Here is a 12,048-nt window from a genome sequence, read left to right on the forward strand (position 1 = left end):
CTCCCGGATTCATCCAGTTTTCTCTGTCTCTACATCATCCCTCTCTTTCCTGGACTACAATATGGCTTCCAAACTGGACATGCCACATCCAGTCTCATCCAATCTCTTTTCAGGTCCAGTTTCTACACTACACCCAGATTTTCTTCTTAAAACATAAATCTCATCATATTTCTCTGTTTAAAACCCTTAATACGTCTTCCCATTGCTCTTAGGACAAAATTTTTAACATGAACTGTAGGGCCCTGCATCATCTGGATACTAACCAACTTCTCCAAACCCACCCTGTACCATGCTCTGCTTTGTTCTCTGCTCCAGTGAGCTGGCCTTCTTTCAGTTCTCCAAATATGAGTCCTTAGGGTCTTTGCATATGCTGTTCCTTCCACTTCCATTCACCTTGTTAACTGCTATGATGCCTCTTTCAGATCTCAGTTTGTCATCATTTACTCAGGAGGCCAGCCCTGACCCCAATAGCTAAGTTGAATTCTAACACACACACACACACACACTGTTACAGCACTTGTTATAGCTGCAACTACTATTTGGTTTTCTAATTATATGATTGATGTGACACTTCTCCAAGTAGCTCCTTAGGATCAGGAACTCTGCTTGTTTACTGCTGTAATTGCTTATAGTAAATGAAATATCACACATAGTAATTTTGCAGTAAATATTAATTGAATGAATAAACAAGTGAATCAATTATGGGTAGCTAGGAAATGATTGTGGAACTATGAACCAATACTACTAAAGCTATTTATTTCAGGAATAAAAGTAGTTAAGAGTTCATAAGGTACAAATAGAGTGGTTCCTAACTATCTTGACAAGACAGTTTAAAACTGGTAAATCTGGGGACAGATAACAGGGAGCAGAAGAATGTAGTAAGGAAAATGAAAGCAAACTTATAAGAAAAAGAGAAAAAAAAGTTCATTCTTACACATCTTTGTATGTAGTTAAAAGTCCAGGAAAATGATTTGAAGACTAGAAATGCTCTATTATTATCCTATTATATTTACAGTAATCAGAAAATTGTCATGGAATATTGTAAAACAACTCGTTGTTTAAGAACAAATTGAAAACTTTAGTTATGCTTATATAAAGTAACTTTACTCCTGAAGGTCAAACTTCCATCACACGGAATACAAAATTCTTACATCTACTGACTTTTATGTTTAAGAAACACCTAAAATGCTGTTTTATATAACTGTCTTCATTTTAAATGGTTATAAATTAGCCAACAGAATTTCTGAAATGCTAAAACTACTGACTCATAATTAATGAAATGTTTTAGTTCTAGACATTTATTTTGATACATTAATGAGTGCTATTTCACTATTTAATTAGAAGCTTTTCTTCACTAAAGTATTATAGATTGCTCTGAGTAGCAGATAACTGAGATGTACCAGCGGTTCAATAACAACCAATTAATTGGTAATTAAGTTTCTATTGGTGATCAATCATCCATTTTGAAGAGATAGCCAGAACTAAGGGAATTTGCTTAAAGGAGCAAAGACCAGTTTTAAATCAAAGGCCATCTCAAGCATTCCATTACAGAGGTGACTGCTCTTCAGGGTCAGCTTCTGTGGTTATTTTGTTCCTTCTCTTGCTTGATCTTATTCTTTTTTTCTATAACTAGGTGGCATTCTGGGAACTCTACAGCCTCAAACTTGACCTTGAGTTCGGCGCTGGTGGAGATAAGAAAAAATCGTTGGAATATGAAACAGTTTGCTGTATGTAGTGGACTCTTTGACTGTAAACTAGTAGCAGCTTTCTATCAACAAGAGGCCAAGAATTGTCTTATTCATCTTTTATCTCCACTGTGTTTTGTGCCCAGCACACAATGTGTATTAATAACAGCTTGCTGGAAAATGAATGTAGCTCCAAAGTTACTAGACATATAGCCCATCTGCCTCTCCAGCTTGCTTTGTGGTCTGCCTTGCTGAACAGGGTGAGCAGAATGGAGGTGAGATGGATCTCAGAGTGTCTTTAAACCTGCAGGAACTTGCTAATCTTTTTAAAATGAAGGAAGAACAATACCACCAGAACTTTAGCCTCTTATTTCCTCACGTGTAAGGTATAAATGTAGAACTCTGCAAGTAACATTTATATTGTGTACTTCAAGGCTTGTCCTTCAGGAAATAGTAAGGCCTCTAAATAGCACCTCTTTGAGGACTGATAGGATTAAGTTATGCCACTTATTCCCCCTCAAAACAAGTTCCTAAGTATAGAAACATTGCATAATGTTGGAATAGGATCTACAGAACTCCTTGATTTTGAAAAATTGTGCAACTTGGAGCCAAAAAACAAACATCATGTCAGGTTCAGGTAGCATTCAAATTCATAAGCCAGGGGACCTCAACCTTTTTCTCTTTCTCCATAAGCAGGAGAGGGGTAGGGGCATTAGCTTCCAGGAAAAAGCAACATTCCAGGGGTCACTGCAGGGAGAGGGGCTACTCCTTGTCTCTTCCTGCTGAGACTCCAGATAAACTCAATGACTGGGGTCAGGGTGGCAGGAACTGGCTTACAGAGCCACATGCTGTCTTTCAGCTTGAATAGTAGAACTTTAACTATCAGAAAGCCTTGGTTTTAGCTCTCAGCATCGCAAAGATAAAGCACTGTGCAAATATGATGAAATCTCAGTCTGATTCACTGTGTCTCTTAGACAATGAGTGAATGTATTTGCCGCTTATTTGTGCAGGAAAGCTGGGGTGGCTTCTTTTTACCATTTTATACACAGTTAGCTCTGTGCTGTCTGGGGTGGGATTGGGTCCAGCTGAAAAAGCAACACAGACTTGCTGAAGGGGTCTTGCCACTCATAGCTCCCTCAAAGCTAGGACATCTTGAGCTTTGGGATAAAACTAAGCAAGGCTGGTGGAAAGCAGTTCTCTGGTACATCAATTGCTTTTGGGGACCACAGGAAAGTCCACAGAGAAAGTTTCACCCCAGCACCAGTTTGGGAGCCAAGACTAATGCTCTCCATTTTGGTAACAAAGGGAGGAAGAAGGAAGGAAGGGAGGGAGGAAATCTCTCTTTTTCCTGTACCTACACTGTGCCGGGCACCGAGCTGGGCATTTTCACACACAACCAGACTCACAGCAGCCCTGTGAGCTTTTATCACACTCAGCTTTCAGGAAGAAGAGACTCAAGGCACCCAGAGGGGCAGCTACAGTGGAACTGGTGTTAGAATTTAGTTCTCTGATTTTCAAGGTCATGAATTTCTTCTGCTACTGTATACTATTCTGGGCAAAGTTCTGAAAGTTGCACAATTACAAAAATGAAAAGGGCCTTAGAGACCATCTTACTCCAGCCCCTAATTTCATGCATGGGAAACTAAAAGTCAGGGGAGTCTTAACTGTCAGAGAGCTGGAATCACAGAACAGAAGTTTATCATTTATATGTAAAAGAACCTATGATTCTTGAAATGTAGATTCACCCGCCTCTGATTCCTTTTCTGAGAGAAAGGCTAGAATTAACTATTAGTTTCTGGATAATGGCACAGAGATGACCACTAGCATTTTGGACTGTTCTAATCAGCTTTGTCAGCTTTGTTTTTGTTATTACCTATTTTGGTTAATTAACAGTACCATTTTTATATTCAGGTGACTTTGAAATTTCAGCCATTACCACCTCCTCTTTCTCTGGCATTTTCCATATCCAACCAGTTGTGAAATCCCACTAACCCCTGTCTGCAGTGTGTCTCCTGTGCAGCTCTCCAGCCACACCTGCGGCTCCGCACCTCAAGCTCGTATCTCTTCACCGGCCTTTGGTCTCCCAGCTCATCTGCCTTGAAGCAGTTATGCATTGTCACTCCCTTCTTCGAATCTTAGTTGCTTCCCAAAAGCCTGCAGGAAAAGTCTAAATTCCTTAGTAGGACATCCAAACCTGCCTTGACTTACATTTTTAGGCTTTTTTTTTTCCATTAAGGTGAAAAGTCAGGTGACCATCTAGGACACCAAATGAATCTCAGAGTGCCTATCCTGGCACAAGACTCTCCCCATCCTTGGATTCTTGCATGGGCTCTGGCTCCTCCCGCTAGGTCACAGACACCCACTCCTGCTCATGTAAACCTGAAGCCTGGCTCTCTTCAAAGTCTCTCTTTACAAGGTCTTTCGAATGATGGAAGTAATGTGTTCTAATGAGTGGGTAAGGGGTATAGCGACAAAGAATAAGGTGGATAGTCTAAGGGTACAGGAAGATATCATATACCTTGAAATATGTATAAGTCAAGAGGGAAATTGAAAAAATATTCACCAATATATTGTTTAGACAGAGATATATGTGTTGTACAACTAAAGGAAAGTGAAAGATGAGCAAACTGTTCACAATCATTATTTATGCACTTTTCTGGAAGGGAGAGGGGTATTACTGGACACACGGGGGGGTTTCAAAGACCTTGGTAACATTCTCTTTTTTAAGCCTGGTGGTAGAGGAATCAGTATTTTATTTTTCATATTCCCAACACACATACATATACATATAGTACATGATTCCTTTGCATATGTTAATAGATTTTAATAAAAATAAATTTTAAAAGAAAACAAGTCTGGGAGTTGGGTTTGTTTTGATCATCGAATTTCTACAGAGGAAGACACTGGGGTTCAGAGAGTTGTCAGTAAAGATTACAGCTTACTGATAGACTCCTACAGTATTTGAGACAAAGCCACACTCTAGGGCTGGTCTAAGGACTTGGTAGAAAAGAACAAGCATGCCTTTAGGACAGGACCGGGCCAGGGGTTGATGAGTTGCATGGGCTCAGGTAACTTGGTCTTTCTGGGTCTAAGTTGTATTTTATTATTATTTAACAAACATTTGTTTAGAGTGTTTAAAATGTGTCAGACACTGTTCTAAGTACTTTACAGATATTAATTCACCTAGTCCTTATAATATTCCCAGGAGGAAACTGAAGCACTGAGTGGTCACATAACCAGCAGGGGCAGAGCCAGGACTAAAGCTAGGCCATCTGGTCCCAGGGCCTTCACCCCAGCACCAGGCTACATATTCCTTGTCTGCAGAGAGAGGGGTAGACCGAGCTGAGCGCAAAGTTCTCTATGGCTTTCCAAAGCCGCCCCTGAGCTTGGAATTGCCAAACTGCCATTAGCCTGCAATCGGACCAAATGATCACTCAGGATGCTCAGGAGGCCATAAGTAAACAGTCCCTTTCCTCCAGCCACCAGGAACGACTCCAAAACAGAGATTCTGGAGACATATGCCTATTCCATAAGAAGTTTTGAGACGTTTTTAATTTTTCAAGGTTTATCCTCTTCTAAAATAATTATATAATGTCAATTTTGAGAATCAATGGTAAACATTTGTTTCATTTCGTTTTTAATTTTGAAACTCGTTATAAATTGCTTCCTTAACTCAAAGGCTTAAATATTGTTATAGGGCTAACTAATAGAAATTATTCTATAATTTTTAAGCCTTGAAATAATACTTTAATTATTTTAGTCTCTCTTTACCTTTTCATGAGTACTTGCCAGATTTTTTTTAACTTGGCTCAGACACACACCTTTTTTATAAAAAGAAAACTGAATCTATTCGATTCAAAATGTTTCCCCTAATTAACATTATGATGCATGCAGTGAATATGCAATTACATTTAATTCAGTATAATTAAGGATGTGATATATTTAAAATAGTGATTCTTTTAATTGATCTATAAGACAGATTTAGCTCATCTATAGATAATTTAAATCAGTCTTGCAGGTAGATTTTTAAAAATGTACTATCTTGCAAAATTTCTGCCAGTTCACTCATACCAGCTCTCTTCCCTCCTTGCCCATGACCAAATTGACAAAAGCAATTTAATATAAATTTTATTCATAATTATACTTTTTAAAGATTCTATGGACACATAGTAATGGCTTTCAGGAGGATACATATTTCAAAATAGAAAATCCATCTTTTTCCCAGGGATTTTCATATAGTTGGCTAGAAACTCTACTGCTTTAATTTCAGGAATTAGCTTATTTTCCTAAATTTCACTCCTGTGAATTTTCACTCATGTGCTCCCTTCTCTTCATTAAGTGGGACTGGGAGAGAGGTGGTCTGGAACTGACCACAGGCAAAGGCATAGAGCTTCAAACTTCAGTTTCAGGTTATGTTTCTTTCAGAGATATTTTAACTTCTCTCAGTCTGTACTCAAATGTCTAAGATGTGAATACTGAAACCTGATTCTTTGTAAAATGCAGAAGAGTCGGTTCTCTTGGCCAGACTGTTAGAGTGGTGTGATCTTAAGAATCCGGTTATGTTGTTTTGTGTTATGAAGAGGACTCAGACTGATGATGTCCTCAGTGCACAGTTTAAAAGAAAGCTGCTTCCTTAATACTTTTACTGCCACTAACTCCCCTTGATGAAGTAATCCTGTCTCACAACTTCAATAGCTATGGGGGTTTATGACGAGCTGAGATCTCAGGTGGAGTTTTAGCAGGGGAGGAAAGCTGGGGAGCAGTTAAAGAAGGGTTGATCAGTTTCTAGGAAGGAAGAAAGGGCATCATCTTTGGCTTGTGTTCATTCTCAGATGGCCATGAATGTAGCACAACTAGGCATGAGGCCAGCCAGCTGCTGGCTCAACACTGGTGATTCACAGGATGATGGATGCTGCCTCGTGGTGATGACCTAACTTCACACAGCCACTGGCATTCTCTCTTCTGAAGACCAGCCCTGTCTTTGCAACTGTCTTCAGGCCAAGTTTAAATATGCCTGATAATACTGAAACTCATAATTTTTCTTTCTCAACTGACTCCCTCTTCTAGCTTCCTATTCCTATATGACATCAATTGCTACCTTCTTCCCAGGTATGAAGTCTCGGCTCTCTTTGACACATTCTTCTTCTTTATTGTTTATATCCACCTAGCAATACTTACAATCTTGTACTTGGCTTCTTATAGTCTGATTTCCTTGATTCCAGAACGTCCTTGTTCCATTCCACCTCTATAAATATTTAGTGTAATGTTCCCCAAACACCTTCTTAGTCAAGTCTAGTGGTACCACCCTGGCCTAGTGGAAAAGAGCACGAGCTTGGAGTGGTGCTGCCCTCATAAGCCCCAGTTTTTCACTTACAAAATGGAGAAACACATACCTAGTAGAATTGTTTTGTGGTTTAAATGAAATGAATCCAGTGTCAGCAACATATTAAAGAGTCACTTCCTTCATTCATTTAGTTATTCAAAAATAATTATTGAAACCTGTACTAGGTTGAATAGTGTCTTCTCCGGAAATTGATGTTCACTTGGAACCTCAAAATGTGACCTTATTTGGAAATAAGTTCTATGGCATGTAATTAGTTGAGAATATTGAGATAAAATCATCCCGAATTTAATGTGCATCCTGAGTCCAATGACTTGTACCTTTGCAAGAGGAGAGGACACACGGACACACACAGCGAGGATGACCATGTGGAGGCGGAAAAAGAGACCAGAGTTATATGCTGCTACAACCTGAGGAATACCTGGGACCACCGGAACTGTAAGGAGAAAGAACGGCTTCTTCCCTAGAGCCTCTGAAAGGAGCATGAACTTAGCCAACACCTTTATTTCAAACTCTAGGCTCCAGACTACATATATTCTGTTGTTTTAAGACACAAAGTTTGTAGTAATTTGTTACAGCAGCCCTAGGAAACTAATATAAAACCATACTATGTGACAGATATTGTCCTGGGTACTATAAGGATATAGTCGCAAATAAAAAAATTTAAGGCCCTGTCCTTCTGAAACTTAAATGCTTGTCGTTATTATTATTACTGTTGTTGGTCTAATGATTCCTTATACTGCTCACAAGGACAAAGACCAAAAGTCTAATTATTTAGATTAACAAACCTTGGGTTCCTCATCTATATAATGGAAACACTCATACCTATCTAATAGAATTACTTACACCTAGTAAGGTGGAACCTGTTATTTGTCCACTATTAATTTCCATTATTCTCTAAAGCAGGGGTTGGAAATCTTCTTTCATAAAGGGCTAGATAGCAAATATACTAGGCTTTGAGTACTGCAGGGTCTACATAACATATATTAGTTTGTATGTTATTTTCTAATCGTTTAAAAATATAAAAATAGTCCTTAATTTGCTGGATGTGCAAAAACAGGCCACAGTTTGCCAACTCTAGAAAATGCTTCCAGCTAGAGTGGCGCCATGCACACAGGGAGACAAGAGCTAGACACACAAAACAGCTAATTAGTAATACAAAGCACACGGAATATAGTTCACAGGTAAGTTCTGAAGACACTGGTACAAGTAGTAAATACTAAAAGATGAGGAAGAGGATAAGATCAGTGTGGGCTTCAAAAGCTGAAGAGGGCTCACGGTGGAGGCTGAAGTTGAGTCAGGTCTTGACAGAGGTTGGATTGTTGAAGAGGAAAGAAATATTTGGAGCAGAATATATTTCACGTGTATGTGTGTCTGGGTTTATACACATATGTACACCAATGCATTATGTATAAATGAAATAAATATGTATACAACCAAGGTATATATCGGATATCTCTTTTTGAGGTATCCTCAGGATTCAAGACTCAGAATTCTACAATGAGAGGGCTTTGGCAATTCTAAGAGCTAAAATTCTGCTTCTTTATCATCATTTCCTAAGGTGAATCAGACCTGAAACAGACCGAGTCCATGTGGTTTTGGTTAGCAGGCTTCATCCTGCACTTCAGTCACAGCCAGGAGTGACAGAGTGATTCATCAAGAAAGTTGTTCCCAGTGAGGCAGATTTTAATGCTTAGTGTGTAGAGATTTTCTGCTTTTCTCTATTTAGTTAAAAGAAAAAAAAAAACACAAATTTTAACATACTTACTCAGAGGAGTATGAGGTACTCAGAAGACAGAACACCGACTACCTTGCACTGACGGAGAAAACAGAAGCTGTTCTTCCTGAAGGTGATGATATGTCTGTTTATGTGCCCAACAGTGTCATGCTCAACAGAAACAGGCTGACGAATGCCTTGGTGGAGGGCCAGGAGAGGTGAAAGACGGATGAAACCAGAGTCCTTCAACTGTGCCCAACATATTGTTTAAGCCCATGACTGTCATCCAGCCCGCCAGCACTGTTGGCACCTCTTATCACCCCTTTCCATCTTACCATTGAGCAGTGAGACTCCTCACTCGCCTTCTCTCCATGTTCCTGACTAAAACTGTGCATCAGAAATCTCAATCTGTGAGCCACCCTTCTAACTGCCGGAGTCCCTGAGGCCCTTACCAAACTCTCTTTCAATCTTTTTTGGTTCTGAAGGGTTTTATTTGAAGGATCCACACAAGAATGCCGACTTCCGTGCCACAGCTTCTTCATGGACATGTTTCCCTCACTGCCCTTCTGCGTGACCTTGGCTATCTCAGAGTCCTCCTGGGTGACGTGCACCCACCATTCTCACAGGGCACACCTGCCGGCTTTGGTGCACACAGCCTTTGCTTCAACCCCTGATGCTCCTGGCATGAGCTTAGAAATTTTTTCTCAGGTTAATCCTCTGGGGTCAGGTTCATTTTTCAAGAATGGCTCTTTAAAATGTCCAGCCGAGCTTCCTCACGGGGAGGGGTGGGGAGAGGGGAATGCAATTTTTCTGTTGATGCACCCTGGGCGAAGCAGAGCCGAGTCCAGGATATCATTATTAGCAGCCATGAAAACCTTGATATTCTCGGTGGCCTCAAACCCATCCAGCTGGTCAGGCAGCTCCAGTGCTGCATGCTGCACTGCCTGTCCCCTCCAGAACCTCCCTCCTGCTGTGAGGAGCAGACGGAGTCGCTTCTGTTCATGACGATGATAGATGGAGTGTGTTCTCATGCTGTGACAAATAGCTCTCTCACCATTCTTGCCCCTTCCCTCATGAAGTTCTGTACAATTCAGAGCCAGATGATGAATAAAGGAACCACTGCCACCCCAACGGTGTCTTCCCAGTGCCTGAGGTCCATGCCACGGCACTCCCTTGGGCTGCGTGATGCTCAGGGCTTCAAAGATGCCTGACGGGCAGCTGGAAGACTTCTGTGATCTCTTTGATCTGCTTGTCCAGTCCACCAATCATCTTGCAAGTTGACTCTGGCACCTTCTTCACCATCATTAGTGACAATAGTGAGTCTGCTTCGTCTGGAAGAATCTTGTGCAGAGTTTCACTGTCATTTCTTAGAGCCACCTAGCAATTGGGTGTCAATCATTGATGTTGACATTCTTGTCCACATCTATGACAAACTTGCCCTCAGGATGTACCCTAACCAACATTTCCTCTTATCCATGACCCAGACCACTCCCTCCACTAGGAGCCCTATTTCCACAGCAGAGTGGCTCCTCCTGCAGTAGGTGGACTTTGGGATTAAACTCATTCCTCTGTGCCTGCAATCTCTGAAAATTTTGGCTCTTATTCACATTCAGCTGGAGTTCTTCAACCTTGGACAGATAATACTGGTGGAATTCACAGCCTGCCTTTCCCTCTCCCAGCTCCATTTTATAAGACTTTCAGGAGGATCAAGAGATGACATATACGGGAGTGCCTTGTATTGAGTCAGACGCTATGCAGACCTGAGGTGTTATTACTACTGGTAGAGCCAGCAGGAAGGACTGGTGCCTTGTCTTCTGTGACTCGCAGACAGGCCCATTCCGGCTCCCATCCCTTTTCTCCCGCAGCTTCCACTGTGTCCTCCTCTTCTGGCTCCCTTTCTTCTAATCTTACCACATCTACATCAAGGCCGAGCTTAGGAAAGCTCTCTGTATCAAGCATGTACTTGGTGCCTATGAAGTGGTGCCACCGTGGAGTCTAATCCTATGGTCACTGTAAGGGTGGTATTGAAAAAGACCTTCTACTTTTCCTTAATCCAATCATTATTTTCAACTTGAAATCACAGATTGGTGGTCAATAGTCAAAATCTGTGGTTTGGAATGCAGACTTCATGGTTGTGGGGCACCTCTCCTAGTACCACTGCTTGAGCAATATCCACCAGAAGGTGTTGTCTAAAGTCCCTCACACAGACAGCATCACGCACTAAAAGGGCAACTTTGTTGGCAAGCTCCAGAAAGCCCTAAAGAGCAGGGAAGCTACTCTGTCTTTTTTCTTTTAATGGCTTTAATTGTGTTTTTCCAATTTTAATTACAAAGCTCTGGAATTCCTGTCTAGTCACCTTTCTATAGTCATCTTTTTTTCTCTAGTTTTTCTCCTCTTTGATCCATCTTCATCTCAAACTGGTGGATGAAGGAGGGTACGTATGTGTGTGTGTGTGTGTGTGTGTGTGCGTGTGTGTGTGTGCATGCGCATATGCACACACATGCCCATGCAAGAGCATGTGCATGTAAGGAAGGGGCATAGGTAATAGTGAGTGACTCTTTCCAGAATTTATTCGGTGCTAATTTAACTTTTGGAAATGCCTCAATTCTATAAGTTAGTTTTTACAGATTTGGAGGAGAAAATGAAAAACTGTTTTATATAAAAATTATTTTTACTAGTCAGCATTTTACTACATTATTTGAAATTTGGAGGCTTTGTGATTATTTACTCATTTGATACATACATGTGTTAGGTACTGGGGATGTGGTGATAAAAGCCAAATTTCACATCTTCAGGGGGCTAATGTGGGAACCAGTGAACATATTACAAGAGTATGGTAAGAGATATGATAGAAATAATCAAAGAGTGCTACCAAGGTACTCAAAAAAGGCAGCTTATTCAGAATGGGGCACAAGGGGAAAGCTAGAGGAGATTTCCTAGGGAAGAAAATGCTTGAGTGGAGTTGTAAAGAATAGGGAGAAAGTGTTAGATGAATAAAATGACTGTATTAGGGAATTTGAGGCAAATGAAGTATTATGTGTTAAGGCAGGGTTGTAAGGGAGACTGCTGGATTCTGGAACTACTAGGATAGGTTGATATACATATACAGAATATACAGGGAATTCATACATCACAATAGCGAAAAAGCAAATAACCCAATTAAAAAAATAGGCAAAGGACCCGATAGACATTTTTCCAAAGATGACATACAAAAGGCCAACAGATACATGAAAAGGTGCTTAATTTACTACTCATCAGGGAAATGTAAATTAAAATTACAACGAAATATCACCTCATATCTGTTA

At 40.5% G+C, this 12,048-nt stretch overlaps 1 protein-coding gene and 1 pseudogene across 6 annotated transcripts in view; both read right to left on the minus strand.

The window, feature by feature from the left end:
• MET (MET proto-oncogene, receptor tyrosine kinase) overlaps positions 1–12,048 on the minus strand; it is a 110,368-nt gene that overhangs the window by 58,805 nt on the left and 39,515 nt on the right. The window lies entirely within an intron of this gene.
• On the minus strand, positions 5,715–10,438 carry LOC107497466 (annotated as a pseudogene).

The sequence above is a fragment of the Rousettus aegyptiacus genome, unplaced genomic scaffold (assembly GCF_014176215.1).
Source record: "Rousettus aegyptiacus isolate mRouAeg1 unplaced genomic scaffold, mRouAeg1.p scaffold_m13_p_13, whole genome shotgun sequence".
NCBI lineage: Eukaryota > Metazoa > Chordata > Mammalia > Chiroptera > Pteropodidae > Rousettus > Rousettus aegyptiacus.